Source organism: Papio anubis, chromosome 18 (assembly GCF_008728515.1).
Source record: "Papio anubis isolate 15944 chromosome 18, Panubis1.0, whole genome shotgun sequence".
Taxonomy (NCBI): Eukaryota; Metazoa; Chordata; class Mammalia; order Primates; family Cercopithecidae; genus Papio; species Papio anubis.
The window spans coordinates 18,038,582-18,065,248 of NC_044993.1; the positions used below are offsets into that span (position 1 = coordinate 18,038,582).

Here is a 26,667-nt window from a genome sequence, read left to right on the forward strand (position 1 = left end):
CTTTCTTCCTTTTCACACTAAACCTTTGATTTCTTAAAAAGCTTGATTCTATCTCATTAAACAAAAAAAGCAATCAACAATTTCTTTCTTTTTTTTTTCGAGACAGAGTCTCGATCTGTCACCCAGGCTGGAGTGCAGTGGCCTGATCTTGGCTCACTGCATCGTCCGCCTCCCAAGTTTAAGTGATTCTCATGCCTCAACCTCCCAAGTAGCTGGGACTACAGGCAGGCGCCATCACACCTGGCTAATTTTTGTATTTTTGGTGGAGACGGGGTTTTGCCATGTTGGCCAGGCTGCTCTTGACCTCCTGGCTTCAAGTGATCCACCCACCTCAGCCTCCCAAAGTGCTGGGATTACAGGCATGAGCCACCACGCCCAGCCAATCAAGAATTTCATAACTGCTAAATCCAGTAGCCTTTCTCGGAACTCCTTGGCTTCTTTGAAGTTCCAGACCCTGTTAACTCTTTGTCTCTCTCGAACTTCTCTCCTTTCTTTGCTTTTATGTCTGCTTCATTCAGATACTTCACATCCTTTTTCCCGAGCTCCTCTTCCCCAGAGAAAGTTACTCAAAAACATTCTGTGTCCAAATATCTGTCTTTGGTACACTACTCTGTGTGTGTGTGTGTGTGTGTGTGTGTTTGTGTGTGTATTTCCTCTTCAGGTCAACTATCATGAAATATCTATCGGTAGTTCTGAGTTCAGCTTATGGTAGGTATAAATTAAAAATAAATACTAAATGAATGGGCACCAGTTCTAATTTCTCAAATTCCTGCTTAAAATTTCTCCAGGGATTCCCTTTAGTTATCAACACATCAACATATAAAATGCCTATACAGTAGAGGAAATAGTTTCTCTGAATCCTAGACTGGTTAAACCATATCTGGAACACTGAGATTCATTTGGCACCACATTTTCAGAGAGGCCACGACAAATCTGAGTGAATCTAAAGAAGGGAAACAGGATAGTAAATGATACAAAATTCAGGGTATAAGAGGAAATGTTGAAATAACTTAGGATGTTGAGTCATCAGAAGATATCATTAAGAAAAGACATAGCAGTACTCAAATATGTAAAGAGTACTTTCTGGTAGGGGGCAATGTTGGGTGGAAGGAGGTTATAAGGTTATGGCATTGTTCATTTACTTCATAGAACAGACATTTTACTGATGGTGAAGTTACAGGGAAACAAATTCTTTACAATTAGAATTGTACCAATAATGAAATAATAGGCAGATTCTTAAAGTAGTGAGTGCCCTCACATTAACCTCTCTGAACTTCAATGTTCCCATATGTAAATATAGATTTTTTTTTTTTTTTGAGATGGAGTTTTGCTCTTGTTGCCTAGGCTGGATCTCAACTCACCACAGCCTCCGCCTCCCAGGTTCAAGCAATTTTCCTGCCTCAGCCTCCCAAGTAGCTGGGGTTACAGGCATGTGCCACCATGCCCGGCTAATTTTGTAGTTTTAGAAGAGATGGGTTTCTCCATGTTGGTCAGGCTGGACTCGAACTCCTGACCTCAGGGGATCCACTGCCTTGGCCTCCCAAAGTGTTGGGATTACAGGCGTGAGTCACTGCGCCTGGCCTACACATTTTAATACTCACAAATACCTGTGCAAGGTAGGTACATAGTTTTATTTATCTACCGTATGTTCTTGTGACATGATCATAAATTCAGGCTGTTAATGGCCCAACCTGATCTGTAGCAACATCCTGTGAATAAGTCTTATAGACTCTGATCTATCCTATCAATTCTAACCATTTTGTCGGATGAAACTTCCTGACATAAAATTTCCCTTATCAAAAATTAATGACAGCAGGGCACAGTGGTTCACGTCTGGAATCCCAGCTGTTTGGGAGGCTGAGGCAGGAGGATTGCTTGAGCCCAGGAGTTCAAGACCAACTTGGGCAACACAAAGACAGTGAGACCTTGTCTTAAACAACACAAAAAACAAAAAGTTAATGACTTTCACTGTTAACAAAAAACAAAACAACAAAATCCTCTAGAATTCTTTTCTAAGTCCCTAGTTTTATTTTTACCACTCTGTCCCATAAATTCTTTTCTTCTTAAGTGCCTTGTACTTTTGGTATGTATATATTGCACCTGATATTGCGAAATGATCCCCTCTCTTTGTGGTATATCTATTCTTCAAAGTTTAGCTCAAGCAGCATCTCCTCCCTGGGCTTTGATCATTACAGAAGGAAGAGATCCCAACCCATTCTGAACATATGTGATGCTATCTAAATCACGACCATAAAATTCTCTTGTTTGGTAGTCATCTGTAGTATATAATACTGCAAATATAACTTTCTACAATGATGAAACTGTTATCTGTGCGTCCAACATAACAGCCACTAACCACAAGTGACTACTGAGCATCTAAAATGTGACGAGTGCCTACTTACTAGACAGTGTGGTCTTGGAGGGCAATACATTAGTTTTCTGATGCATAGAATATTTACTGAGAAATAATTATGTTCTAGGCCCTGTTTAAACATTTTATACCTATCATTTCATTAATGCTTTTCTATTGTCATTCTAAGATAAATAAACTGAGTCAAAGAAAGTTTAAATAACTTGCATCAAGTCCTAATTCTTTGGGATTAACAACAATGATACCAATCCACAGATTATTGTAGTAAGAATATTAGAAAATATGACAAGGAGCTCAGTAAATCATTAAACAGTATTCTTAAGATAGTTATTTTACCTTCTTTTGGTGTCTCTTATAATGTTTAGCACATCACCTTGTACATAGTAACTGTAACTGAATCAACTGATAATTTTACATGGCTTATAGGTAGTCTTCTACACTTGCACATAATGTTTTCTAAAATCAGAGTATAAATTGAATGTAAAAAAAATGAAGTCATAAAAATAAAATGTGTTATAGCCACATGATGGAATATTATTCAGCCATAAAAGGAATGAAATATCAATTCATGCTACCACATGGATGAAACTAAAAAAACATGCTCAGTGAAAGAAGCCAGTCACAAAAGACCACACATTATAATTCCACGTATATGAAATGTCAAGAATAGACAAATTCATATAGACAGAAAGTAGATTAGAGGTTGCCTAGGATTTGGAGTGTTGGGGTAAAACAGAGACTGATCACTTGAGGGTAAGGAGTGTTTTCCTGGGGTCATGAAAATGTTCTAAAATTGACTGTGCTGATGGTTGCAAAACTACATAAAAATAATTTTAAAATTTAATTGTATATTTTAAATGGGTGAATTGTATGGCCTGTGAATTAAATCTCAATACTGTTTTTAAAAAGGGGGAATCAAAGTTTTATGTTTATAAAGGGTTCTACTCCTAAGAGCTAAATATAAATTATGGACTATTTAGGATACCCCTTTACTTTTAGATATAATCTCTGACAAAAATATTTCGAATACACTTAAGGGTAAAGTGAAATAAAATTGTGGTTTTCAAAATTGTTTTCTCAGAGGTGGACAAAATAAATCTTTTTTGGAAGCCAACGAAACAAAAATAATCTGGAGCTGTCTTGGTTGAAGCAGCGTGTAGGATTCATACACCTCCCACTCAGACCCCTGCCCTTCCTTCAATATTGGCATCTAAAGAATCTCCCCAGCGTTTGGAGGAAATCAAGTTGGAAGTTAAGCAAGAAGCAACACAAAAAACTGAGTAACTACAAAGAAGTAAAAAGTAAAAACTCTGCAAGTTGAACTGTTTGTTAGTTGGCAGGGTACCATGTAATAATGTATCAGAATTATCTTGTGTTAGTAAAGATACAAACATTTGAATTCTATTTATGAACTTTGAATTCTGCTTCTGTAATTAGATTTGGGCTTTTTTTTTGTTTGTTTGTTTTGTTTTTTGTTTTTAGATACAGTCCCATTCTGTCGCCCAGGCTGGAGTGCAGCAGAACAATCTTGGCTCACTGCAAACTCCGTCTCCCGGGTTCAAACGATTCTCCTGCCTCAGCCTCCCCAGTACCTGTAGCTGGGATTACAAGTGTGGATCACCATGGCCAGCTGAATTTGTTTTGTTTTGTTTTTTTGTATTTTCAGTAGAGACTGGGTTTCACCATGTTGGCCCAGGCTGGTCTCAAACTTCTGACTTCAAATCATTCACTTGCCTTGGCTTCCCAATGTGGTGGGATTACAGGCACGAACCACCGTGCCCAGGTTGCAGCTTTTTTTTTTTTTTAGATGGAGTCTTGCTCCGTTGCTCAGGCTAGAGTGCAGTGGCTCGATCTCGGCTCACTGCAACCTCCGCCTTCCGGATTCAAGCAATTCTCCTGCCTCAGATTCCCAAGTAGCTGGGACTGTCACAAGCACATGCTGCCATGCCGGGCTAATTTTTTTGTATTTTAGTAGAGAAGGGGTTTCACCATGTTGCCCAGGCTGGTCGGGAACTCCTGAGCTCAGGCAATCCGCCTGCCTCCCAAAGTGCTGGGATTACAGGTGTGAGCCACAGCGCCGCCGCATGCTTTTTTTTGTTTTTTTTTTTTTTTTTTTTTTTTAAGAGAATTATTCTAAAGTCAAGATAAGATCTACCTCTAACTTATGTTTTTTTTTTTTTTTTTTCCTTATCTATTTGGATTAGGAATTTTTGTATTTTTGTTTGTACAACAAAAAATATGTAAACATCCCCAAATAAAAAAATAGGTGCCCTAGATCTGTGATACTGGAAGTGCTGTTTTCCTGGCTCAATACCACTTACTTGGCTAAGAAAAAAAGGGCAGTTTCCAACTCACTTGTAGTTACATAGCCACAGACCCTTCTACTTGTATGGCTTATTAACATCAAAAATTTATATTCTATTATTATATGTGATATATTACACTCTACTACATTATAATTATCCCAAAAACAGAACTGATCATTTATTTCTCTTAAACATATTTTTAATATATTTAAGGGTAAAGTAGAATAACACTGTGGTTTTCAGAATTATTTTTTCAGAGGCAGACAAAATAAATCTTTTTTAGAAATCCAAAAAGCAAAACCTTCCCAATTTCCCTATTTCAACTTAACTTTGAATCCTCAGGCTGATATCTCTTTAAACTCAAATTAATAGCCTCTCTTTATAGTCCTAGCTGATAATCAAGGCATAATCTTTCCCCTTTAGACATGAATTTTGGAGCTCCTCCTCCCTGCTAGCTCTTTCCACAGCTACCAACTTTTCTTGAGTCAAGTCTGTTTCTCACACTTTTTCTATGTACTGCTATTAGAATAGTCCTCAAGTGCTCTATGATGTTATTTCCTTACTCAAAAACAGAATTGTTCTCTATAGTTCAAATTCCTCTCCATCTCTGTGTGACAGTTAATTTTGTGTCAACTTGATTGGGCCACAGGGTGCCCAGATATTTGGTCAAACATTATTCTTTTTGTGAAGGTGTTTTTGGATGAAATTAACATTTAAATTGGTAGACTAGACAAAGGACATAATCGACGATGGGCCTCATCCAATCATTTCAAGACCTGAATAGAACAAAAGGCTGATCTTCCTCAGACTAAGTGAAAATTATCCTGCCTCATGGGACTCAAAACTATGCCATTTGCTCTTCCTGGAGCTATAGCAGCTTCTAGTCTGGACTTGAAAGCAGATACCAGCTCTACAGATTTTGGACTAGCCAATGTGTCCATAATCCCATGAAAGGTATCTCCTATTAGTTTCATTTTTCTGAAGATCACTGACTAATATACTGTTTATCCCAACTCTGTAGTACCATTTCATAAGAATTTTTTTTTTTTTTTTTGGTCAGTGTCTTGCTCTGTTACCCAGGCTGGAGTGCAATGGTGCAAACAAAGTTCATTGCACCCTCAACCTCCTGGGCTCAAGTGATCCTCCTACCTCAGCCTCCTGAGCAGCTGGAACCACAAGTATGTGCCACCATGCCTTGCTAGTTTTTCAAATGTTTGTAGAGAAAAAGTCTCGCCATGTTGCCCAGGCTTCCAGATCATCTCTTATTAGACCTCAAAATATTCTCTACTACAGTGAAATCAATCTATTTGTCAACTTCTACCCAATTTGCATAATTCCATTGAAATGCTTTTATTAAATAACTGATATGCATTTGTACCACCTACATTTGCCTCTCACATGTATCTCTCCAGCTAGGATGTTAACTACTTTGAAAACAGGAGTCTCTATTTTCTTTACTTCTTTCTACAATGATAACAGAGATTAACAATGTGAAATATAAAGACTATTAAATATATATACTTTATACCTATCTATACCTTAAATATATACAATGTATATTTATATACATATATGTAAATTTATATATATAATCTACCTCTTGCCTACAGTCTGGTACATGCTTTAATGTTAATTTTTGTTTGGTTGGTTTAGGTTTTCCTTAAAAGAATAACATTTTGGGTTAAAATTTGTTTGCCATTTTAAAGTATTCTGCTTCCACTTTCATTTTGCTGTTAGGACACAGAACAAAGTTATAGACAAACTTGAGTCTATATAATTTAAAAGTACAATTGAAAGAATGTTTTAATGTTGGGATGAAGTGCATACTTTACTGTATATTTTTCAAACTCAGTTATATTGCTTTGCTAAAAGTAAATAATATCACCAGGATACCATCTGGTAAAAATCTCTCTGTGGATTAAGCCAGAAAAGGAAGTGAATGAATTTTTATATATTGCATAGTTGTGGTTGCAAAACTGCAGTAAAAATATGTTTTCAATGCACTGGTGTAAGTGAGACTTCAGAGTTCAGCTACCTCATGTGATTTGATCCAAAAGGCTTGGAATATTTAAGACCATATCTCATCAACAGGGAAAAGGAGGAGTGTTTTATTTGCTAGCATTCCTATGACTTGGAAGAAAAAAAAATCTAGGAAATTGAAGTCCATGAACTGGAAAATATGAATTTGGTCTTTTATAAAGTATTCATTTTAAAAATAATGGGCAGCTACTTAATGATAGGACATAGCATGTCAGAGAAGTCTGAGGCCATATAAGACAGTTGGATAAGATTTGACAGTGTCATTGTGTGCAGCCCAGCGAATGCAAAATGGTCAAATCAGTTTTTACCTCTTTTTTTTTTATTTTAAATAATATGTTATCCAAGTCTTGATCTAGTCCAATGACTAGAGGAATAGAAATTCTCCCCAACTCTCTAGGGATTCCATTCCAGAGACTAATAGATTTCACTGTCAGAAAACATTTCCCGGATTCAGTCTTAAATTTCTGTTACCTAATTTCATCCCATTACTTGACTATAAACTCTTATACTACCTTTAAAAATGTCTTGACTTCTAAAATGTTTGCATCTTACAAATATTTGTAAAATGTTATAACTATACTCAGAGATGAGCAAACAATATACATTTTGTTATTTTAATTTTTTAAGGATTAAAGTCTGAAGGCCATTATACATTTATTTTCCAGTCTGAACACTACTCAATTTGCTTATTTGGGGCATGTGCATGCTCCAAACTTATATTCTCTTTGTGATCTCAGCAGCACCATTTAAATAACTTTTATCTTTCAGCCACATGATGTGAAGCTTTTGCATATACAGACTAAAATCTCATTGACTGATTTTACTGCCACATTGCATTACAAGGCCATATATAATTTGCTACCACTATCATCTCAAAGTCTCTTGGTAATACTGCTTTCCAAATACTGTATATCCTGCCAATTGAATGGCTGTGTTTCTGATTATTTTTCCCCAGATGTATTAGCTACATTTTTCCAGGTTGAATCGCATTTCATTTCCTGCCCATATTTCTAACCACTTTAGGTCCCTTTTATCTGCCCTTACTGGTTTTGTCAACACCATCCAATTTAGCATCATCTGTAAATTTAATTAACATGATGTGTATCCTCTCTTATAAATCACTAATGAAGTTTCTCTGCAATGATTTGTTTATTTTTAAAAACTCTAATGCTGCTTAATGTTTATGATCTTGCTTATAATGTTTATAATCTTAAGAATCCACCACTTTTTTGCCACTTAATATTTGTTTTATTATTTTAGGAGTGGTGCATGATAGACTAACAACAGAATCATGTTCAGGGTCACTGCTATCCTTTTTTGAGTATTAGTGCTAAATTACTTTTATGATTGCTTCTGTACATAACAAAGCTTTTACTGACAATTTTCTACCCTGCTGTGTTTTTTCATAAATATGTTCTATTAATAACATCATAGAAGAACAACATTATGATGTTATTCTCACGCCCATGATGTAAAATGGTCAAAGATCCCATATTCCAAATTCTGCTGTGGAGTGAGTTTTTTAAATTTTAGATTCCAATTTACTGTGACAAGAGTTTGTTATATTAAATGAGTAAAGATAAATTTAGAATGTTTCTATTTTAAGTATTTTGGAAATGGTAAGTTGAACCAAGATCAATATGGTTCATATGAACTGAACAAGAGCTATTTTGTTCCTCTTTTATATTTGTAACTGCGATTTCTTTTGAATTTATTGGTAATTTAAAATTCTTTTGAGGTATTAAAACCAATTTTAATTTCATTTTTATAAGGAAATACATTAGACCTCCAAAAGTATGTTTTGAAACATAATACTAGAAACAACATACATGTATCCACCACCTAGGTTAGGAAAACAACACCACCACCACCACCAGTACACCTTATCAGCTATGGAATACATTTTTCCAATTGCTTACCTCTTCTCTCCCTTAGGAGCATCTGATGCTATTAACTTTATAAAAATAATTTACTTTGTTTTGTTTATATATCTATATATGTATCCCTATAGTTAAGATGCATTTTTAAAAAATTGAATATCTCAGACATTTCAGTTATCAATTTCCATCTTACACTAATTTACTTTTTGTAAGTATTTCTCTTTTCCTACATGAATATCTTGCCATGTCTTCAATAATCTTGGAAAAAAGAATTCATTCTTTTTTCTTCAATTTTTTCTTTACCTAAATCCCAGCATTAGTTTTACATACCACAGAATTTTCTTTTTCCTATTAATCCATCCTCTTAACTTACATATTTTGGGACAGTTTCTTGTACTCATTTATTGGTGTATACATATTTATAAATTGCTTATTATGGCCCAATTATGGCATATAGATCTGATTTTACATACTTAAGTCGGTAGGCATAACTTGCTTTTTCAGCCAATTTTTATATCTTATTATATTTGTTAAGAAATTAGAAAATTCTTGCGGGTACCTATGACATATATATACATACATATGTATGTATATGTACATACCTATGACATATGTATATATATGTCATAGTTACTCATGGTTTTCATCCATGGTTCCTGGCTCATAACTCTCATATATATCTGTATATACATACATATCTCATATACATATAAGAGTTATGAGTACATATATATACACACCTATGATGTATATATAGACATGTCAAGGAGAATAACAAGGAGCAACATGCTTTTTCAGCTAATTCTTATATCTCATTATTTCTAATTTTATCTAATAATTTCTAATTTTATCTAATAATTTCTATTAGAAATTATTTCTAATTTCTAAGAAATCAGAAAATTCTTGTGGGTACCCATGACGTATATATACATACCTACATACATTAATATACATATGTATATATACATACCTATGACATATGGATATATACATCATAGGTACCCATGGTTTTCATCCATGGTTCCTGGCTCGTAACTCTCATATACACACACACACACACACACACACACACACACACACACACACACACACATATGTGTATATATATATGAGAGTTATGAGTACATATATATACATACCTATGACATATGTCTACATATGTCATAGATACCCATGGTTTTCATCCATGGTTCCTGGCTCGTAACTCTCATATATACACACACACACACACGTGTATATATATGAGAGTTATGAGTACATATATATACATACCTATGACATATGTCTACATACGTCATAGATACCCATGGTTTTCATCCATGCTTCCTGGCTCATAACTCTCATAGCCCTTGTTTGTCTTTCATTATAATGTTGGGGCACTTCAGGCCTCAGGAGCAGGCTTCAGGAGCAAGCATCAGCACAGAGAATCTGTCTCTCTGGCCTTCTCCTGTCCTCCCTTTACCTGCCCAAGGCAGAACTCTGATCTGATTGTGGGTCAAAAGACCCTCATTCCAGAGAAGGTCCTGCACCATACTCTGGAGGAAGAAATGCTGCACAGAGAGGCCAAGAAGAATCTAAACAGGCATTGGTAGGTTTCCCCATTCAGCCTATTAATATGAGATTGTACCCTTTTTATTCAATCACATTTCATGCCTAGGATTCTTCATTAAAAACCCAAGAAGTACTATCACATTTGGGATTAAGGAAAACAAAACCAAACCAAGAAGACTGGGTTCAAAGAGCTTCCAGATAACTAAACACGTGGAGGTTCCTAGATTATGGCATGCCCAGAGAGTACATGGAAGTTCCAAGCCCTTTCCCCCATTTCCTGCCCTGCACATCACTTCATGTGTGTTCTTCGTAATATCCTTTATAATAAACAAATAAACTAAAGTAAGCATTTCCCTGGGTTCTGTGAGCCGCTTGGCCAGAAGCTCCAGAGGCTTGGACTTGCCACTGGTGTGGGGAGAGGGCTCAGTTTTGGGGGCTGAACCCTCAATCCATGGGATCTGATGCTATCTCTAGGGTAGATCGTGCTGGAATTTAATTAGCAGACATTCAGCTGGTGTCTGCTGCTTGGTGTGTGAAAAAAAACTCCCTCACCTTTGGTCGCAGAAGACTTCTGCGTCGATGATTGCTGTGGTGGTATGAAAGCAGAGGAAAAACATGCTTAGAGAGTTTTCCCCAAACAGTACCTAAATATAAGATCTATATTTATTCCCTCATAGATTTAAACTTCTATTATTTTTAAAAATTATTATTTATTTATTTTTTGAGATGGAGTCTCTCTCTGTCTCCTGGGGGGAGTACAGTGGCGTGATCTCAGCTCATTGCAACCTCCAGGGTTCAAGCAATTCTTCTGCCTCAGCCTCCCAAATAGCTGGGGCTACAGGTGCGTGCCACCACACTCAGCTAATTTTTGTATTTTTAGTAGAGACGGGGCTTCACCATGTTGGCCAGATGATCTCGATCTCTTGACCTTGTGATCTGCCCCCCTCAGCCTCCCAAAGCCCTGGGATTAAAGGTGTGAGCCACCATGCCCAGCCTAAACTTCTATTTTTAAATATCAAATTATTCCTATCATAATTTTTTATTCCATTTTAATTTCCATTTCTCATCTCCATATCCATAACTTTAATGTATTTCCATTTGCTAAACAAAAACTCAACTTTCATCCTTATATAGTACTGATATCACATAGTAGAAAGCTGACAAGCTGAAGGCTTTTTCATATTTTACCAGTTATCTTGTTCATACTTTTAAAATTACACTCAATTATTTAGAGAAAGATGTTCATCTCCATGTGGTTTATGATAGAAACAAAGGGAAACAATCAAAATGTCTAATAATTGGAGATCTAGCTAAATAAAATACAGTACAATCCTACAATAGAATATTAGGAACCTAATTAAAATTGGCCATTACCAGTTTTAGCCTATCAGTGAGAGTCTCTTCACCTAGTAATATCTGAGATATAAAAGCAAATGTCTCAGGGTGGTCCACAACAGTTGAGGGAAAATATGGGTTTACAAAAGCCAAGTCATTACATCTCAAGAGGGACAATTCTGTGGCACCATTCACTCCTCAGAGCTCCCTGGGGGATCAAGCTGAAGTTAGGCTTTTGAAACTTCATCTTTGCCTAGCTTCTATCCTTGCTCTTTTTCCTTCTTTTCTCATTTTCTTTTGAGAGCACTCAATAAATCACTGCACAAGAATCTCTTTCTTGAGTTCTGCTTCTAAGGGGACCCACTGACCCGAAGAATCAGTTACAGAAGTGATCCTAGAAAGCAGGCTCCTAGACTGAGATTCTGGATCACTCACTGACTGGCTGGCTGTCGAGGACCCCAAAATTAGTGGTGTTTTTGGCATTCTGTAGCAGTAATGCAACTGCTAAAACTTGAACAGGGATGGAATACATGTAGAAAATAATGCATTGGCTTGTGCCATACTTCCAGATTTAACAGGAATGAGTTAAGTGGTAAGTATGTAAGTATTGATACAGGAGTTGAAAAGAAATTACTTGGGCAGATAGTGAGGGTATGTTAGTCCTCGGTAAGGTTTTCCTTTTAATGAAAAGCAGCCCCAAAATCATTTTTTTTTTCTAACAAAGAGCAACCTGTAAAATTAAGCCGCAGACATAAACAAGCAAGCTGAAAGCTTGCACAGGTGAATGCCAGCAGTTGTGCGTACAGGAATATACTACCTGGGACGAGACATGTTCAATATGGTGGCTCCGTCTTCTCTTTTTGCCAGCCATGTGTACAGTAAGAAGCAGGCAAGATGGAGTCGGCCAAGTGGAAAGTTCATTTGCATAAGATTAGGGTGGGGCAACCAGCCTTCCCCATTGCTATGTAAACATCACACCTAGTCAAACCCATTTGTGAGCTCTACCTAAATCAGATGCTGCCTCCTCAAGCCTGCCTATAAAATCTGCTGCAGTCCTCCACTTCACCTTTTTCAGATGCCTCTCTCTTGCAAGAGAGAGCGAGCTTCTCTCCTCCCTCCTTTCTTCTGCCTATTTAACTTTCTACTCCTTAACCCACCCACATGTGTCCTTGTTCTTAATCCTCTTGGCGTGAGACAACGAACCCCAAGTATTTACCTGACAACAGTGCCGCTTCAGTATCACAGAACTGAATGGCTGTTGTCGAGCACTAGTGATACTATGAAGAAAGGAAAGGATGATTAATTACCAATTCAAAACAATGTGTGAAATTCTCTTTTTTTTTTTTTTTTGAGATGCCGTCTCGCTCTGTTTCCCAGGCTGGAGTGCAGTGGCATGATCTCGGTTCACTGCAAGCTCTGCTTCCTGGGTTCACACCATTCTCTTGCCTCAGCCTCCCGAGTAGCTGGGACTACAGGTGCCCGCTACCACGCCCAGCTAATTTTTTGTATTTTTAGTAGAGATGGGGATTCACTGTGTTAGTCAGGATAGTCTTGATCTCCTGATTTCATGATCTGCCTGTCTTGGCCTCCTAAAGAACTGGGATTACAGGCATGAGCCACTGCACCCAGCCAACGATGTGTGAAATTCTGAGATCTTCATTTCTAAATTGTTTCATAGTAAATTAAATAATAATTAAAGAAAAGCCTCAAAAAGACATAGGAGCATGCGATAATAAAGAGTCTTAACCCAAGCCTGTCTCACAGCAAGTTTACTGTGTTAAGAGACTAACCCAAATATTATTTTCCCTGTTCCTAAACAAAAACTACGAATGTTTCTGTGCAGTATTAAAAAAAAAAAAAGGGGGGGGGGGTGGCTGGCAAGATGGCCGAACAGGAATAGCTCCCGTCTGGAGGTGCCAGCGAGATCAATGTAGAAGGCAGGTGATTTCTGCATTTCCAGCTGAGGTACCCGGCTCATCTCATTGGGACTGGTTAGACAGTGGGTGCTGCCCAAGGAGGGTGAGCCGAAACAGGGTGGGGTGTCGCCTCACTCGGGAAGCACAAGGGGTTGGGGAACTCCCTCGCCTAGCCAAGAGAAGCTGTGAGGGGCTGTGCTGTGAGGAAGAGTGCACTCTGGCCCAGATACTATGCTTTTCCCACAGTCTTCGCAACCCACAGAGCAAGAGATTCCCTCAGGTACCTACGCCACCAGGGCCCTGGGTTTCAAGCACAAAACTGGGCGACCATTTAGGCAGACACCAAGCTAGCTGCAGGAGTTTTTTTTCATACCCCAGTGGTGACTGGAATGCCAGTGAGACAGAATCGTTCACTCCCCTAGAAAGGGGGCTGAAGCCAGGGAGCCAAGTGGTCTAGCTCAGTGGATCCCAACCCCATGGAGCCCAGCAAGCTAAGATCCACTGGCTTGAAATTCTCCCTGGCAGTACAGCAGTCTGAAGTCAACCTGGGACACTCGAGCTTGGTGGGGAGAGGGGCGACCGCCATTTCTGAGGCTTGAGTAGCCCGTTTTCCCTTTACAGTGTAAACAATGTCCCGGAAAGTTTGGACTGGGCAGAGCCCACCACCACCACAAAGCCACTGTAGCCAGACTGCCTCTCTAGATTCCTCCTCTCTGGGCAGGGCATCTCTGAAAGAAAGGCAGCAGCCCCAGTCAGGGGCTTATAGATAAAACTCCCATCTCCCTGGGACAGATCACCTGTGGGAAGGGGTGGCTGTGGGCACAGCTTCAGCAGACTTAAATGTTCCTGCCTGCCACTGAAGACAGCAGTGGACCTTCAAGCACGGTGCTCAAGCTCTGCTAAGGGACAGACTGTCTCCTAAAGTGGGTCCCTGACTCCCATGCCTCCTGACTAGGAGATACCTCCCAGCAGGGGTCAACAGACACCTCATACAGGAGACCTCAGGCTGGCATCTAGTGGGTGCCCCTCTGGGAGGAAACTTCCAGAGGAAGGAACAGGCAGCAATCTTTGCTGTTCTACAGCCTCCACTGGTGATACCCAGGCAAACAGGGTCTAGAGTGGACCTCCAGTAAACTCCAGCAGATCTGCAGCAGAGGGGCCTGACTATTAGAAGGAAAACTAACAAACAGAAAGGAATGGCATCAACATCAACAAAAAGGACATCCACACAGAAACCTCATCTGAAGGTCACCAACATCAAAGATCAAACGTAGATAAATCCACGAAGATGAGGAAAAACCAGCGCAAAAAGGTTGAAAATTCCAAAAACCAGAACACCTCCTCTCCTCCAAAAGATCACAACTCCTCGCCAGCAAGGGAACAAAACTGGATGGAGAACGAGTTTGAGAATTTGACAGAAGTAGGCTTCAGGAGGTGGGTAATAACAAACTCCTCCGAGCTAAAGGAGTGTGTTCTAACCCAATGCAAGGAAGCTAAGAGCCTTGAAAAAAGGTTAGAGGAATTGCTAGCTAGAATAACCAGTTTAGAGAAGAACATAAATGACCTGATGGAGCTGAAAAACACAGCACGAGAACTTCATGAAGCATACACAAGTATGAATAGCCAAATCAATCAAGTGGAAGAAAGAATATCAGAGATTGAAGATCAACTTAATGAAATGAAGTGTGAAGACAAGATTAGAGAACAAAAATGAAAAGGAATGGACAAAGCCTCCAAGAAATATGGGACTATGTGAAAAGACCAAATCTACATTTGATTGGTGTACCTGAAAGTAATGGGGAAAATGGAACCAAACTGGAAAATACTCTTCAGGATATTATCCAGGAGAACTTCCCCAACCTAGAAAGGCCAATATTCAAATTCAGGAAAAATAGAGAACACCATAAAGATACTCCTCGAGAAGAGCAATCCCAAGACACATAATCGTCAGATTTACCAAGGTTGAAATGAAGGAAAAAATGTGGGCAGCCAGAGAGAAAGGTTGGGTTACCCACAAGGGAAGCCAATCAGACTAACAGCGGATCTCTCAGAAGAAACCCTACAAACCAGAGGAGAGTGGGGGCCAATATTCAATATTCTTAAGGAAAAGAATTTTCAACCCAGAATTTCATATTCAGCCAAACTAAGCTTCATAAGTGAAGGAGAAATAAGATCCTTTACAGACAAACAAATGCTGAGAGGTTTTGTCACCACCAGCCTGCCTTACAAGAGCTCTGGAAGGAAGCACTAAATATGTAAAGGAAAAATTGGTACCAGCCACTGTAAACACATACCAAATTGTAAAGACCATAGACACTATAAAGAAACTGCATCAACTAACGGGCTAAATAACCAGCTAGCATCATCATGACAGGATCAAATTCACACATAACAATATTAACCTTAAGTGTAATTGGGCTAAATGCCCCAGTTAAAAAACACAGACTGGCAAATTGGAAAAAGAGTCAAGACCCATCATTGTGCCATATCCAGAACACCCGTTACACGTGCAAGACACACATAGGTTCAAAATAAAGGAATGCAGGAATATTTACCGAGCAAATGGAAAGCAAAAAAAAGCAGGGGTTGCAATCCTAGTCTCTGATAAACAAACTTTAAGCCAACAAAGATAAAAATGGACAAACAAGGGCATTACATAATAGTAAAGGAATCAATACAACAAGAAGAGCTAACTATCCTAAATATATATGCATCCAATATAGGAGTACCCAGATTCATCAAGCAAGTTCTTAGAGACCTACAAAGAGACTTAGACTCCCACACACTAATATTGGGAGACTTTAATACCCCACTGTCAATATTAGACAGATCAACCAGACAGAAAATTAACAAGGATATTCAGGACATGAACTCAGCTCTGGACCAAGCAGACCTAACAGACATCTACAGAACTCTCCACCCCAAATTAACAGAATATATGTTCTTCTCAGCACCGCTTCACACTTACTGTAAAATTTACCACATAATTGGAAATAAAACACTCCTCAGCAAATGCAAAAGAACGGAAATCATAAAAAACAATCTCTTGGACCACAGTGCAATCAAATTAGAACTCAGGATTAAGAAAGTCACTCAAAACTGCACAACTACATGGAAACTGAACAAACTGCTCCTGAATGACTACTGGGTAAATAATGAAAAGAAGGCAGAAATAAATAAGTTATTTGAAACCAATGAGAACAAAGACACAATGTACAAAATCTCTAGGATACAGCTAAAGCAGTGGCAAGAGGGAAATTTATAGCACTAAATGCCCACAGGAGAAAGCAGCAAAGATCTAAAATTAACACCCTAACATCAAAATTAAAAGAACTAGAGAAGCAAGAGCAAACACATTCAAAAACTAGCAGAGGACAAGAAATAACTAAGATCAGAGCAGAACTGAAGGAGATAGAGACACAAAAGCCCTTCAAAAAAATCAATGAATCCAGGAGCTGGTTTTTTGAAAAGATTAACAAAATAGACCGCTAGCCAGACTAATAAAGAAGAAAAGAGAGAAAAATCAAATAGACACAATAAAAAATGATAAAGGGGATATCACTACCAATCCCACAGAAATACAAACTACCATCAGAGAATACTAGAAACACCTCTATGCAAATAAACTAGAAAATCTAGAAGAAATGGATACATTCTTGGACACATACACCCTCCCAAGTATAAACCAGGAAGAAGTCGAATCCGTGAACAGACCAATAACAAGTTCTGAAATTGAGGCAGAAATTAATAGCCTACCAACCAAAAAATGCCCAGGACCAGATGGACTCACAGCCAAATTCTACCAGAGGTACAAAGAAGAGCCGGTACCATTCCTTCTGAAACTATTCCAAACAATAGAAAAAGAGGGACTCCTAACTCATTTTATGAGGCCAGCATCATCCCGATTCCAAAACCTGGCAGAGACAAAATAAAAAAAGAGAATTTCAAGCCAATATCCCTGATGAACATCGATGCAAAAATCCTTAATAAAATACTGGCAAACTGAGTCCAGCAGCACATCAAAAAGCTTATCCATCATGATCAAGTCAGCTTCATCCTTGGAATGATACAGGGCCAGTTCAACATATACAAATCAATACACATAATCCATACATAAACAGAACCAATGGCAAAAACCACATGATTATCTCAATGGATGCAGAAAAGGCCTTCAATAAAATTCAACATCCCTTCATGCTAAAAACTCTCAGTAAAATAGGTATTGATGGAACATATCTCAAAGTAATAAGAGCTATTTATGACAAACCCACAGCCAATATCATACTGAATGGGCAAAAACTGGAAGCATTCCCTTTGAAAACTGGCACAAGACAGGGATGCCCTCTCTCACCACTCCTATTCAACATAGTATTGGAAGTTCTGACCAGGGCAATCAGGCAAGAGAAAAATATAAAGGGTATTCAAATAGGAAGAGAGGAAGGCAAATTGTCTCTGTTTGCAGACAACATGATTGTATATTTAGAAAATCCCACTGTCTCAGCCCAAAATCTCCTTAAGCTGATAAGCAACTTCAGCAAAGTCTCAGGACACAAAATCAATGTGCAAAAGTCACAAGCATTCCTATACACCAATAATAGACAGAGAGACAAATCATGAGTGAACTCCCATTTGCAACTGCTACAAACAGAATAAAATACCTAGGAATACAACTTACAAGGGATGTGAAGGACCTCTTCAAGGAGAACTACAAACCTCTGCTCAAGTAAACAAGAGAGGACACAAACAAATGGAAAAACATTCCATGCTCATGGATAGGAAGAATCAATATTGTGAAAATGGCCATACTGCCCAAAGTAGTTTATAGATTAAATGCTATTCCCATCAAGCTACCACTGACTTTCTTCACAGAATTAGAAAAAAAACTACTTTAAATTTCATGTGGAACCAAAAAAGAGTCCGTATAGCCAAGACAATCCTAAGCAAAAAGAACAAAGCTGGAGGCATGCTACCTGACTTCAAACTATACAACAAGGCTATAGTAACCAAAACAGCATGGTAAACCAAAACAGATATATAAGACCAATGGAGCAGAACAGAGGCCTCAGAAATAATGCCACACATCTATAACCATCTGATCTTTGACAAACCTGATAAAAACAAGCAGTGGGGAAATGATTCCCTATTTAATAAATGGTGTTGGGAAAACTGGCTAGCCACATGCAGAAAACAGAAACTGGACCCCTTCCTTACACTTTATACAAAAATTAACTCAAGATGGATTAAACACTTAAATGTAAGACCTAAAACCATAAAACCCTAGAAGAAAACCTAGGCAATACTATTCAGGACATAGGCATGGGCAAAGACTTCATGACTAAAACACCAAAAGCAATGGCAACAAAACCCAAAATTGACAAACGGGATCTAATTAAACTAAGGAGCTTTTGCACAGCAAAAGAAACTATCAACAGAGTGAATAGGCAACCTAAAGAATGGGAGAAAATTTTTGCAATCTATCCATCTCACGAAGGGCTAATGTCCAGAATCTACAAAGAACTTGAACAAATGTACAAGAAAGAAACAAACAACCCCATTGAAAAGTGGGAGAAGGATATGAACAGACACTTCTCAAAAGAGGACATTTATGTGGCCAACAAGCATATGAAAAAAAGCTCATCACCACTGATCATTAGAGAAATGCAAATCAAAACCAAAATGAGATACCATCTCATGCCACTTAGAATGACGATCATTAAAAAGTCAGAAACAACAGATGCTGGAGTGGATGTAGAAAAATAGGAATGTTTTTACACTGTTGGTGGGAGTGTAAATTAGTTCAACCATTGTGGAAGACAGTGTGGTGATTCCTCAAGGATCTAGAACCAGAAATACCATTTGACCCAGCAATCCCATTACTGGGTATATACCCAAAGGATTATAACTCATTCTACTATAAAGACACATGCACACTATGTTTATTGCAGCACTGTTCACAATAGCAGAGACTTAGAACCAACCCAAATGCCCATCAATGATAGACTGGATAAAGAAAATGTGGCACATATACATCATAGAATACTATGCAGCCATAAGGATGAGTTCATGTCCTTTGCAGGGACATGCATGAAGCTGGAAAGCATCATTCTCAGCAAACTAACACAGGCACAGAAAACCAAACACTGCATGTTCTCACTCATAAGTGGGAGTTGAACAACGAGAACACATGGACACAGCGAGGGGAACGTCACACACCGGAGCCTGTTGGTGGGTGGGGGGCTAGGATAGGGATAGTATTAGTAGAAATACCTAATGTAGATGACGAGTTGATGGGTGCAGCAAACCACCATGGTACATGTGTATCTATGTAACAAACCTGCATGTTCTGCACAGGTATCCCAAAGCTTAAAGTATAATAAAAAATAAAAAACAAAACCAGAATGGACATAGTAGCAGTTGGTAGAACCCTTACCTTGGTGTCCTGACCTGTGGAGTCAAAGCAAATATAATTAATTAGTAAAGTTCCTAAAAATGCCCCAACCATTAGTACGTAAATGGTAAGTAAAAAATAGCAGATAGTAAGTAAAAAATAGCATTGTATCCCTAAAGGATATGCAGAGATCAGACGTCCCTTCAGAAATGTAAAGTATATAGGATTAATGGTTAATTTTATATGTTAACTTGTCTGGGCCATGATGCCTAGATATTTCATCAAACACTATTCAGGATGTTTCTAAGAGAGTTACTGAATGAGATTTACATTCAAATTTGTGAGCTCTGAGTAATGTAGATTGCCCTCCATCACGTGGGCAGGCCTTATCCAATCAGGAGAAGGCCTGAAGAGAACAAAAACTTGATTTCCCTGGAGCAAGAGGGAATTCTCTCTCCTACTGCTTTCAGACCTCATTTGCACATCAATTCTTCCTGGGTCTACAGCTGACTCCCTTTGCAACTCTTTTTTTTTTTTTTTCTTTAATTATACTTTAAGTTCTAGGGTACATGTGCATAACGTGCAGGTTTGTTACATATGTATACTTGTGCCATGTTGGTGTACTGCACCCATCAACTCGTCAGCACCCATCAACTCATCATTTACATCAGGTATAACTCCTAATGCAATCCCTTCCTATATCTCCAGCCTGCTGGGCTCCTCAATCAGATTTTGGACTGGCCCAGCCTCCATAATCACAGGAGCTAATTCCTTAAAATAAATCTCTTTATATATGCACATCTTATTGGTTTTGTTTCTCTGGAGAATTGTGAATAATATAGGCAGGTAGTCCTCATCTCATCCCCATTTAATCCACAGGTCAGATTTCTATAAAAACTGGATGAATTATGGCAGAAAACAATGAACTACTGTAAGTTTAGCCAAACAGTAATACTGAATGTAGCTGTTGTGCCAGATGTGGTATTTAGAGAAGAAACTATAATTAGTAAATTAACACGGCCTTTGGTACATACTGTGCATCTATTGATTTGGAGATTGCATTCTTTTCAATATCTATTCACAAGAAAGGAGAATCAGAGGAAGGATGCATTGAAAAAACAATATAACTTAATATATAGAGAAAAAATAATATATGGTGGAATTGTCAAAGCTTTATCTGTACAGGCCAGATAGTAAATATTTTAAGCTTGGTGAGCCAAGAGGCAAAATGGAGGATATGATAAAGGCACTTATTTGTATTATCCAAAAAATGCACATTTCTCAAACTTTTTATTAAGTTCAAAACATATTAATAATATTTTAGTATAATTTTTTGAAAATACAAGTCTCCTAATACGAACAGAATCCTTTTTGTGTGGAGATAACATTTTGCTAAAATGGGGGTACAAAGTTAGTGTTCCCAATTATTAAAATTAATTGTAACGTACACCTGTTAAAGCTAATCTGTAATGAGATTTTACACATTTAATCTTTGAAAACGTCTTTAACAAAGATGATACATATTACCAAATACTGATATCAGTCATGAGCATATGATATTAATTGAGCATATTCATCAATTGGAAGGCATTCATAGAATTAGATTAGATTCTTTTCTTGATAATTGCAGTTTAACATTTCATTACATTGTATATTAATCACTTCCAATTGACAGTTAGGTGGAAGCTGCTCAATCACAAAGTTAAATGGATTTTAAACATAGAAATTTCCTTTGCACTTGAATCAAGGTCCAAAAACTCTTGCTGGAGCTGGAATTGCTTGGAAAATATATTCACTCCGAATTCATATGAGAATGATAGATCCCACTTCTTGTTCTGATTCAAACAATGTGAGTTAACATTGAAATGACTCTACTGCAGCACATAACTGTGATTTGCTATTGAATTAATTAAAATAATTATTAAGTCTGTAGCAAAAAAAAAATTTCAGAGTCATTCATTGTCTGACATATTGTTTGAGAGAGATTCTTCTTACTTAGAAAAGTTTCAGTCTTGGCCCTGAGCTCAAAAATTCAAAATAAAACTTTACAATTACAAAGGCATTGAACTTTTGTGTGGTAAATAAATTCAGGATAGTCGGCTTCTCTTTTGGACAAAAATTCACAGAACAAATGATGTTTAAATTGGCATAAACACTGAAGTTCACTGTTAACACTACTGGTTCAATAACACACAAAAAAGAGATTCAAATATTTTCCACAAAGTACCTGCTGATAAATAATACAATGAATAACTATGGCTTAAATATGGCTTTTGTAAATTTGTCCAACTAAGTCTTTTTCTGCTTCACATATATCTTTACCACTAACAGTTATAATACATCTTAGCAGATTCCACTTCAGGTTATACTATATTAATGTTTTTTATACATTTTGCCTGTAGTTGTCTCAAAGAGACTATTCAAGAGTCAAGGAACTCATGTGCCTTTTTCTTTTTCTTTTTTTTTTTTTTGGTCTTGTTTTATAACTGACCATTGGTGGTGTTCCCAGTGTCCTCAATTTTCCTTATGGAAAGGCTAACAATCTTTTAAATGCTAATTTTCTCAGGATATATATCTTCAGCTACTACAACCAAACACAATTTAATTAACTCACTATCAGTAAATGATTTTCCTTGCTTGGCTAACAAAAGCACCACTTAGGAACTTACTTTGGTGCATCCTCATTTACATTTTTTTGTTGTGTTTTGTTTTGTTTTGTTTTGAGACAAGGTCTTACCCTGTCACCCAGGCTGGAGTGCAGTGGCTCAATATCAACTCCCTGCAACCTCCACCTCTTGGGTTCAAGTGATCCTCCCACCTCAGTCTCTCAAGTGGCTGGGATTACAAGCACATGCCACCATGCCCGGGTAACTTATTTTTTTGTATTTTTTGTAGATATGGGGTTTTGCCATGTTGGCCAGGCTGGTCTCAAACTCCTAGACTCAAGTGATCCACCTGTGTCAGCCCCTCAAAGTGCTGGGATTACAGGTGTGAGCCACCACACTCAGCCCATTTGTGTGTCTGTGTATGTGACTAAATTATGCTTCATGAGATATCCCATCTGAAGTTTTCTACCTTTTTTGACCACTGCTTTCCTATGAGTTGAAAACACTGTGCTGAGAGCTTAGTCTGGTAAAGTTGACATATATTATTTTAGCATAGCTATAATGTCACTGCATAATAAATACAATACTTTGACATCTAATTCAATAAAAATTATCCACATTCCATTGTGTCTTAAAAGTGTAACACTCAAATCCACTTTCTCTTTTCTTGATTTAACATAACGCATATTCACTGGTAATTTTTTAAAACACATGACAATGGTATGTGTGACTCTTGATATGTCATTAAGTTATGACTACATCACTGAGACTTGTAGTGTGCTGTGGAAGAGTGCAAATTGAGAAGAATGTCAACATAGTCTCCATCACAACTACGTTGCCCATTGTAGCAAGAAAACCACGATAGACAATATGTAAACAAATGGGCATGAATGTGTTCTAATAAAATTTTACTTACGGACACTTAAATTTTACAAAATTTTCACATACCAGAAAATACTATTCTGACTTTTTCAAACATTTAGAATGGTTTCTAAAAAATTCTTAGCTCATGGGCTGCATAAAAAGAGGTCACAGGCCAGATGTGGCATGTGAAGCATAGTTTGTCTACTTGACATATACTGTCATGGTCCTGCTCCCAAGACTATGTTAATTCTGCCATCACAATATAGTCAAAAGGGACCTGAACTATCTGAACATTTCAAGTAACATGATATTGGTCCACTATGTTGATGGCATCATATTCATCAAAACCTGATTCACCAGAAGTACCAAATATACTGGATACTTAGCAGAAAAAAAAAATGTACTCCAAGCAGGAAGAGACCAAACACAAAGATAGAGAATCCTGCCCCAATGATAAAGGTTTCAGGGGTCCAGTAGCATAGAACATGCTGGATCTCTTCTCCAAATTAGAAAAATGTATTGCACTTTGTACCTCCAACACTAATGAAAATGTATAAAATGTGGTAAACTTCTTCAGAACAGATGCAGTATTTGAGAATACTGCTCAGACCCACTATCAGTGGATGTGGAAGGTTGCTTCTTTTGAGGGGGGCACAGAGCATAAAGAGCTCCACATCAGGTTGACGTTATTAGATAACAGTTGTGTCACTTAGGCAATGTGATTTGGCAGATCCCATACACTGCAGGTGACAAAACCAGTCAAAGCCATTAAAATAAAAGAAAACTACAGGCCAATACCTCTCATAAGCATACACATAAAAATCCTCAGCCAGGAACAGTGGCTCATGCCTGTATTCCCAGCACTTTGGGAGGCCGAGGCGGGAGGATCACGAGGTCAGGAGATCGAGACCATCCTGGCTAACATGGTGAAACCCTGTCTCTACTAAAAATACAAAAAATTAGCGAGGTGTTGGCGGGCCCCTGTAGTCCCAGCCACACAGGAGGCTGAAGCAGGAGAATGGCGAGAAACTGGGAGGTGGAGCTTGCAGCACCACTGCACTCTAGCCTGGGTAACAGAGTGAGACTCCGTCTCAAAAAACAAAACAAAACAAACAAACAAAAATCCTCAACAAAATATTAGCAAGTCATATCCAGAAATATATAAAAGGAATAATAAACATGACCAAGTGGGGTTTATTAGGGAATGCAAGGCTAGTTTGTTATTTAAAAATCAATCAATATAATCATCAGTCTACCAACAGTTTAAAGAAAAAAATCCACATGATCAAACCAATTGATGCAGAAAAGCACTTGACAAAACACAGGTTATTTCCATAATAAAAAGTCAGTAAACTAAGAATAGAAGGAACTTACCGGTCCTGACAAAGGGAATTTACAGATGATCTATAGCTAATAATACCTATTAGTTAAGGACTAATTGTCTTCCTCCTAATAATGGAGACTTGACCAGGCACGGTGGTTCACGCCTGTAATCCCACTTTAGGAGGCAAAGGCGGGCGGGTCACACAAGACCAGGAGTTCAAGACCAGCCTGATCAACATGTCAAAATGCCATCTCTACAAAAAATACAAAAATTAGCTGGGCATAGTTGTAATCTCAGCTACTCAGAGAATCACTGGAACCTGGGAGGTGGAGGCTGCAGTGAGCCAAGATCGCACCAATGCATTCCAGCCTGGGTGACAGAGCAAGATTCTATCTCAAAAAAAAAAAAAAAAAAAAAGAAAAGAAAAAAAAAGTAATTAGATAAAGATGTACAAAATGCAATGCAGCCTGGGCAACATAGTGAGATGCTGTCTCTACAACAAAAAAAAAAAAAAAAAGAAGAAAAAGAAAAAACGCTGGGCATGGTGACTCACATCTGTAGTCCCAGCTAATCGGTCGGGGAATTGCTTGAGCCCAGGAAGTTGAGGCTGCAGTTACTCATGATTGCACCACTGCACTCCAGCCTGGGCAACAGACTGAGCACTGAGACCCTGTCTCAAAACAATAACAACAAAAAAAGTACTAACCAGTTTGAGCTCTTCTTGTTTCTTTGCCATTCTTGTAAGTTTTAGAATCAGCTTATCCATATCTACAAGAAAAAAAAAAACCAGTTGGGATTTCCTTTTCAATCTAGATGCCTTTTATTTCATTGTTTCATGAACACTCTGACCACCAGTCCTAAGGAAGTCTTACTCAAATCAATAAAGAGAAAAAAAACAAAAACAAAAACCCAAAAAAACCAAAACCATAAGGATTGGAGTAGAAGAAATAAAACTGTACATTCACAGAGGACATGATTGTCTCATGTAGAAAATGCGAAGAAATCTATAAAAACAAAGGACAAAAACCAACAAAACGCTAGAACTAGTAAGTGAGCAAACATGATCACTGGATACAGGTCAACACAAAATAAAATTTATTTTATGTCTCTACACTGGCAATATACAATTGGAAACTGAAATTAAAAACATAATACCATTTAGAGGCTAAGGCAGGAGGATCACTTAAGGCCAGAAGTTCAAGATAAGTCTGGGCAATAGAGCAAGACCTTATCTCTACAAAAAATTAAAAAATTAGCCAGGCATGGTGGTCTATATCTGTAGTCCTAGCTTGCTTAGAAGGCTGAGGTGGGGAGATCACTTGAACCCAGGAGTTTGAGGCTGCAGTAGGCTATGATCTCACCGTTGTACTTCAGCCTGGGTGACAGAGTGAGAACTTGTCTCTAAAATGATGATGACAATAATAAAAATAATAATGCCATTTAAATAGTTATTTTAAAATATACAGGTATTAGTGTAGCCAAACAGGTACTAATATGTATGTTGAAAACTAAAAAGTACTCATGAAAAAATCAAAGACCTAAATAGAGACATACCATGTTCATAAAATGTAAGACTCAACTTAGTAAAGATGACAATTCTAAAATTGATCTGTAGGTTTAAACAAACAAATGACCAAATATTATATAATCGCATTTATATGAAATGTCCAGAATAAGCAAATCCACGGAGATAGAAAGTAACTTAGTAATTGCCTATGGATAGAGGGTGGCAGGGGGTTGAGGTGAATATGGGTAGGGCATTTCTTTTTGGAGGTAATGAAAATGTTCTAAAATTGATTGTAGTGATGGCTGCCCAACTCTGTGAATACACTAAATACCATTACATTTTATACTCTAAATGGGTGAATTGAATGATTTGTGAATTATATCTCAATAAAGCAGTTACAAAAAAACCCCATCAACCACTATCCATTATGTAGTTTTAAAAACCAGAAAAGCACATTTTAAAACTATATAACAACATTTGACTCAATACTGTCACTTTGAGAAAACCAAAAAAATCAGAGATATGTAAGTAATGTTTATCTATAGAAAAACTTTTACTAAATTCTCTCAGGAAAAATTA

The 26,667-nt window shown here is 37.7% G+C and overlaps 1 long non-coding RNA gene across 1 annotated transcript in view; it reads right to left on the minus strand.

The window, feature by feature from the left end:
• LOC103880538 overlaps window positions 1-25,782 on the minus strand; it is a 230,711-nt gene extending 204,929 nt beyond the window's left edge. The window contains exon 1 of the long non-coding RNA XR_004179647.1: window positions 25,288-25,782. This is a non-coding gene — a long non-coding RNA (uncharacterized LOC103880538). The remainder of the gene's footprint in view (window positions 1-25,287) is intronic.
• Window positions 25,783-26,667: the final 885 nt, after the last annotated feature.